Here is a 5,803-nt window from a genome sequence, read left to right on the forward strand (position 1 = left end):
AATTTTCTACAAATTTATTACAATTTCTGCAGTATAATGTATGTCTTGTCTTCTTCTTCTTCTTCTTCTTCTTCTTCTTCTTCTTCTTCTTCTTCTTCTTCTTCTTCTTCTTCTTCTTCTTCTTCTTCGAGTTTCAATCTGAAATTCAGCCAAAACCAAGTCTAATCTTCACCAAAACCCCTCAAAATTGAGATATAAACTCCAAACCATATTCCCAATTATTTGCAACAACACCCAATCCAAACAAATAATGATTTTTGAAAATCGAAATTCGAATTTAAAGCTTCAAAGCTTTTTAATGGCTGTCAATGATGGAATTGCTGCTCTCTTTTCCTTTGCTTTACATTACTAAAATTTGGGATTGAGAGATAGAAAGACACGTAGAGAGAATTCTCAATTCCTTGCAACAACATCCAATCCAAACAAACAATGTTTTGAAAACCCAAATTCGAATTCAAAGCTTCAAAGCTTTTTAATGATTGTCAATGGTGGAATTGCTGCTCTCTCGTGGGGAGGGGGGGTGGGATATGGAGAGAGAAACGTGGGGGAGTGGAAGATATGTTAGAGTAATTTTAGGACACTAATTATTATCATTAATTCCCTTAAAATATACATAAATGGTAATTGGGTATATAAAATGCAATTATAGTAAAACTTGAGTAGGGAAGATAATATAGTTTCATATAGTGTATAGGAATGTAAAAATTCAATACACTTATAACTTGCTTTTCAATTACTAGCCAAATCAGTAAGTTGGTATATGACCTTGAAATCCATTATGAGATAAGCTCAATACACGAAGTGCAGTGAGATCTCCCATAATACTTGGAATTTGTCCTTCAAATCTGTTACTTGAAAGATCAATAGCGGTGTAAATTGTCAAAATTCTAACAAGTTCAAGATTTCGTCCCTTGGTTGCAAGTGTTACAGAATCTTGGTAATAACTATCTCCAAGATATCTTGGTTCCTTCAATGTTTGATCAATTGTCCTCATGGCTTTCAATTGTTGAAACAGACTCGTTGGTAAGTTTTCCGTGAAGGCATTGTAGAGAGATCTATGATATGGAGCTCAGGAAAGTTTTCAATCCTTGAAGTTCTAATGGCCCCATGCAATTTATTTGATCTCAAGCTTAAAACTTTCAGGTTTGGAAGAGTTCCCAACCACATCGGGAATGTGTCATTGAGGTAATTATCTCTAAATTAAGAACTTGCAACTGTATGCAATTAGCCAAAGATCGGGGAATTCTCCCCTCCAGTTCATTGCCACGCGAGTTGAAGCTTTTGAGTACACTGCCAACGCTAAAAGTTGTTGGAAGAGTCCCGAAAAGATTGTTGTAGTGCATATCCAAAATATGGAGGCCGCTGATATTACCCAAACATTGCCTAATTGCTCCCCTCAAATTGTTTCTTGCTAAAACTAGAGTTTGCAGTGATGTCAATTTTCCATTCTCAGTCCAAGACGGTGAGGTTAGTACACATGAGGCCAAGCTCAGAAGGAATGGTTGAATTCAAGAGGGATAATACATTTTTCATTTTTTCATATGATAAAAAACAACCTCATGTACACACATTGAGCACTCATTGATGTTACTACTCATTAAGTGAACGTTGTCTTCACTCTAATTTCCAGGGATTTGTGCTAGTTATCCATTCAGTCTTCTTTCTACTGTTTTGAACTACTAATATATATGCAAAAAAGACCCTTTTTTTGTGTTGCTCCACCAAAGAAAGAAAAAAGTACTAATAAAGTAAAGTTTTTACTCCGCGCTCAGTTTTAATTTATGAATGATGCTTAGCTGGTCTTTTCGGATAATCAGTCGCACTGGGACTGAGACACGGCCCGGACTCCCACAGGAGGCAGGAGTGGGGAATCTTGGACAATGGGCAAAAGCCTGATCCAGCAATATCGCGTAAGTGAAGAAGGGCAATGCTCTTTAGAAAGAAGATCTTTTGTCTCATGGTAGCCTGCTTCAGTCCCCTTAGGAAACTTTTGTTATTAGGTTAGCCATACACTTCACATGTTTCTAGCGATTCACATGGCATCATCAAATGATAATGCTCTAACGCCCACACCGGATATGGACCGAACTGTCTCACGATGTTCTGAACCGAGCTTACGGACCGCTTTAATGGGCGAAAAGCCCAACCCTTGGAACATACTACAGCCCCTTGTCAACAACCCAATATTGAGGAGCAGCCTTTTGGGGTTGTCTGTGTTCAAATGTAACTTTGTAAAGCTTGAGTAAACGCAGATGACAGACATGTCACAAAATAGAGCTGAAAAATGAACACAGGAATAACCATAACCAATTACGCCAACATCTTCGATCTAATCCTTGACATCTGAAAATTTGGAAAAACAAGATAGTGAGTCAAACTATATTATACTTTGTACAGCTTGAGTCAACTTATTCTATTTCAATTTCTTCTACTAATTGAGTACGTTTGTTTTTAAAATAATTATTAGAAAGAAAAATATGCATTATAGAGCATTCGGTCAATTGCTGATATAAGAAAGTTATGAAAACTAAGATGTTGATAGTTGCAATAAACAAACGATCAATGTAGAATTTAACTTCAAATACCTGAATTTTTAACCCCTTTAATTAGAAGCAAATAATTTCATCTTCTGTTGTGCCTTTGACGGGCTCGCTACTTCTTGCGCCTTCTCATGATGATTTTGTGTTCTAGTTCTTCAACAATCCAAGAAAGCCAATTGGGAGTTCGAGCTGAAAGCATGAAATATGCAATGGATAATCCAATGATTAGTCCACTTCCATATCCCATAAGAGCAGCTTTCCAAAAATCATTGAGAAATTTATAATTGCTTTCTTGATCATCTAGCGCAGATGCAGTATTATTTGTATCTGATACCATATCATTGCCACAACCTTTTGAAACCGGAAATCCATGTAATCCATCATTACCTTCATATGAATTCTTCTGAAATGTTGCAAATTGAGGTCCTTGAGGGATGCACCCTTCGAGATGATTATAGGAAAGATTTAAGACTTCAAGACATGTGATTTGAGAAGCAAGTTGTTCTGGTATCTTTCCTACTAGCTGGTTAACCGAAAGGTCCAATGACTCAACCGAAGATAAATCTCCCAATGAGTGTGGTATGCGACCTTGCAACCGATTATGAGATAAATTCAAAACCCGAAGTGCAATAAGATCTCCCATAATACTTGGAATATGTCCTTCAAATCTGTTACTTGAAAGATCAATAGCAGTGTAAACTGTTAAAATTCTAACAAGTTCAAGCTCCAATCCTTTGGTTGCAACTGTTACGGAATCTTTGTAATATCCGTCTCCAAGATATCTTGGTGCTTCCATTGTTTGATCAATTGTCCTCATGGCTTTCAGATGTTGAAACAGACTCGTCGGTAAGCAATCCGTGAAGGCATTGTAAGAAAGATCTAAGATTCGAAGCTTAGGAAACATATTCTCAATTCTTGATGTTCTGATGGGTCCATGCAATTTATTCGATCTCAAGCTTAACACTTGCAGCTTCGGCAAAGTTCCCAACCACATAGGAGATGTGTCATTGAGGTGATTATCTCCTAAATCAAGAACTTGCAAATCTTTGCAATTAGACAAAGATCGAGGGATTTCTCCCTCTAGTTCATTGCCACGCAAGTTGAATCTTCTGAGTATACTTCTAGTGCTAAAAGTTGTTGCAAGAGTCCCAGAAAGATTGTTGTGACGCATATCCAAAACCTCAAGATAATCACTCATATTGCCAAAACATTGCGGGATTTCTCCCTTCAGATTGTTTCTACCCAAATCTAGAATTTGTAGTGATGTTAAATTGCAAATAGACGAAGGAATCTCTCCACTAAGATTATTATGTGACATCATCAAAACATAAAGGCCACTGATATTACTTAAGCATTGCAGAATTTTTCCCTACAGGTTGTTACTCTCCAAATACAAATTTTTCAATAATGTCAAATTGCAAATAGATGAAGGAATTTCCTCAGTGAGATTGTTGCCATGGAGAAATATAGGTTGCAAGTTTCTCAAATTCCCCAATGAAGCAGGAATAGAACCATCTAGAGTGTTATTACTCAACTCTAGATCAGTAAGAGACCTTAGGTTACCTATTTCTTCAGGAATGTGGCCGGAAAGATGATTGTTATAAAGATACAAAAAGGACAAGTTGGTCAAATTCCCCAATGAAGCAGGAATAGAACCATCTAGAGTATTACTACTCAAAGCTAGCCCAGTGAGAAACCTTAGGTTACCTATTTCTTCAGGAATGAGGCCGGAAAGATGATTGATATCAAGATACAAAAAGGACAAGTTGATCAAATTCCCCAATGAAGTAGGAATAGAACCATCTAGAGTGTTATACTCAACTCTAGATCAATAAGAGACCTTAGGTTACCTATTTCTTCAGGAATGGGGCCGGAAAGATGATTGTTATAAAGATACAAAAAGGACAAGTTGGTCAAATTCCCCAATGAAGCAGGAATAGAACCATCTAGAGTGCTATTACTCAACTGTAGCCCAGTAAGAGACCTTAGGTTACCTATTTCTTCAGGAATAGGGCCGGAAAGATAATTGTTATAAAGATACAAAAGGGACAAGTTGGCCAAATTGCCCAATGAAGCAGGAATAGAACCATCTAGAGCATTATTACTCAAACCTAGCTTAGTAAGAGATCTTAGGTAACCTATTTCTCCTGGAATGGAGCCATCTAGAGTATTATGACCCAAAGCTAGCTCAGTAAGAGACCTTAGGTGACCTATTTCTCCCGGAATGGAACCATTTAAATTGTTGTCCCATATGTAGAGGATCTGAAGCTTGGCAAGTGAACCGATTTGTGATGGGATTGCTCGACAAGTCAAGATAGACAAGATTAGTGAGCTTACCAATTTCAGGTGGAATAATGCCAGAGATATTGTTCATGTGAAGATCAACATATTCAAGAAAAGGGAGAGATGAAAATGGAAAATCATAAAGTGTACCAATGACACTAGCATTTGTGATATTCAACCTGTTTACCCTGCCATTAAAGCATACAACTCCATACCAATCCTTGCATGCATTAGAACTTAGTTTCCATGAAGCCAAAAAGGAATTATTTTGATTTTGGAAAGTTGATTTCCATTTTAGGAGGGCAGTTGCTTCCTCAGTGGAAGCAAAAGTAACTGTGAAGAGGTAGAAAAAAGCGAAAATATTAAGTAAAGTAAATAATTTGGGAACCATCATTTTGAGTTGGTTTATTTTGGTTTTTGATGGATGAAATTAGTTGGTGCAGGGTATAGTTTTATATTATAGTAAATCATGAGTACAAGACTTTCGTGTAAAATGGGGCGTAGAATCAGAAAGATTTCCAAGTTGTGATTACAGACCAAGGAATTATTAAAATGTGTTTGGTCAAAGCTTATGTAAAGTTGTGAGCATATATCTCTCTTTTAATTTGGTCCGTTTATTTTATTTTATTTTGAAGTAAACCAAAATAACCAAAACGCGAAACCGTAGTCACTATATAATACTCCCTCGGGTCCATAATAAATGATTGTTTTTCCTTTGGCATACCCATTAAAAAATATTAACTCCTAGAAAATAAATAAATATTTTGACTAAATTAACCTTAATTAAAATTTGCATATTATTAACTTGAAACATGAGGATATGTAAATAAGGTCAAATTTGAAAAACTAAAGTTAATTCATTCTTGATTGAGTAAAAAAGACACTTATTTTGAACAAAAATATTAAGGCTAAAAGGTCACTTTTATGAAATGGAAGGAGTATATTCTATTTCAAAACCAAATTAAACCATGTTATTATTC

General features: G+C 36.2%; 1 pseudogene; it reads right to left on the bottom strand.

The window, feature by feature from the left end:
• LOC109224041 lies at positions 1,560 to 5,217 on the bottom strand (annotated as a pseudogene).

Source organism: Nicotiana attenuata, chromosome 3 (genome assembly GCF_001879085.1).
Source record: "Nicotiana attenuata strain UT chromosome 3, NIATTr2, whole genome shotgun sequence".
In the NCBI taxonomy this organism is placed as follows: domain Eukaryota; kingdom Viridiplantae; phylum Streptophyta; class Magnoliopsida; order Solanales; family Solanaceae; genus Nicotiana; species Nicotiana attenuata.